We start from the raw sequence: 1,181 nt of genomic DNA on the forward strand, positions 1-1,181 counted from the left end.
GGCTCATCTCCTCCCCGCGACCCTTCTGTAAGGGGATGTCCATTTGCCCACAGATGTGTCTTAGGTCCCCACTCTGCACTTCCACTCTGCACTTCCACTCAATCACAATGATATGATTTTGTGTTCTGATGATGCCTGATACCTGATCCCTGCTACACCTCATGATTTCACAGGCTGGTGTGCTTCTTCCATGTGGCCTTTGTTGCTTCTCAGCTAGATAGCTGGGCACCATCAGCTTTCTTCACCATATTTGCTTATGCACTCATTTGTCTTCAGTGATCGTATTGGGGGGTGGGGTGAGCACACAATGATAAGATTTTTTGTTCTATGATGCCTGATCACTGATCCCTTCGGCACCTTGTGATCACGTAGGCTGGTGTGCTTCTTCCATGTGGGCTTTGTTGCTTTTCAGCTAGATGGCCTCTTGTTTATCTTCAATCCTTTAAGACCCCAGGCACTATATCTTTTGATAGCCAGGCCCCATCAGCTTTCTTCACCACATTTGCTTATGTACCCGCTTTGTCTTCAGCGATCATGTTGGGAAGGTGAGCATTATGGAATGGCAGTTTAATAAAACAAAGTATTCTTGCATTAAGGTTAGTATTTGAGTGCAGGCCCAATGTCCATCTGCTTAAATAAACCTATACATATATGCACATAGATCTATTTCCACATCTTCATATATATATATTTACATATGTACATGCCTGTATTTAGACCTCTATAAATGCTCTTTGCATCCCAGCTCTTTCCTCTATTTCCTTTTACTTTCCTCTTGTCCCACTATTATGTTCAGCCTTCATTTGGGTTTCTGTCCCTACCAGGCTTCCTACACCCTCCTCACCACCGATTTGGATCACTTGTTGTTCCCTTGTCCCTGAGTTTGTTAGCACCACTTCCTTTCCCCCCACCTTCCCCTCTCCCATGTCCCCCTGGAACTGTCGGTCCCATTCTTTTCTCCAGATTGTTCATCCAGCCTATCTTATTTAGATAGACCTGCAGAGATAATAACATGCACAAAAACAAGACAGAGCAAAATCAAGTGACAAAATAAAACAACAAGAAGACAATGACAAAAAAAAGAACCCACAACAAGAAAGAAAGTTTGTAGTTAGTTCAAGGACTGTTTGTTGGCCTTTAGGAGTGTTTTCCAGTTGAGTCTGATGGAGCACCAAGCCCTG

Source organism: Echinops telfairi, unplaced genomic scaffold (assembly GCF_000313985.2).
Source record: "Echinops telfairi isolate 266 unplaced genomic scaffold, ASM31398v2 ScPeMD7_31;HRSCAF=116, whole genome shotgun sequence".
NCBI classification, from domain to species: domain Eukaryota; kingdom Metazoa; phylum Chordata; class Mammalia; order Afrosoricida; family Tenrecidae; genus Echinops; species Echinops telfairi.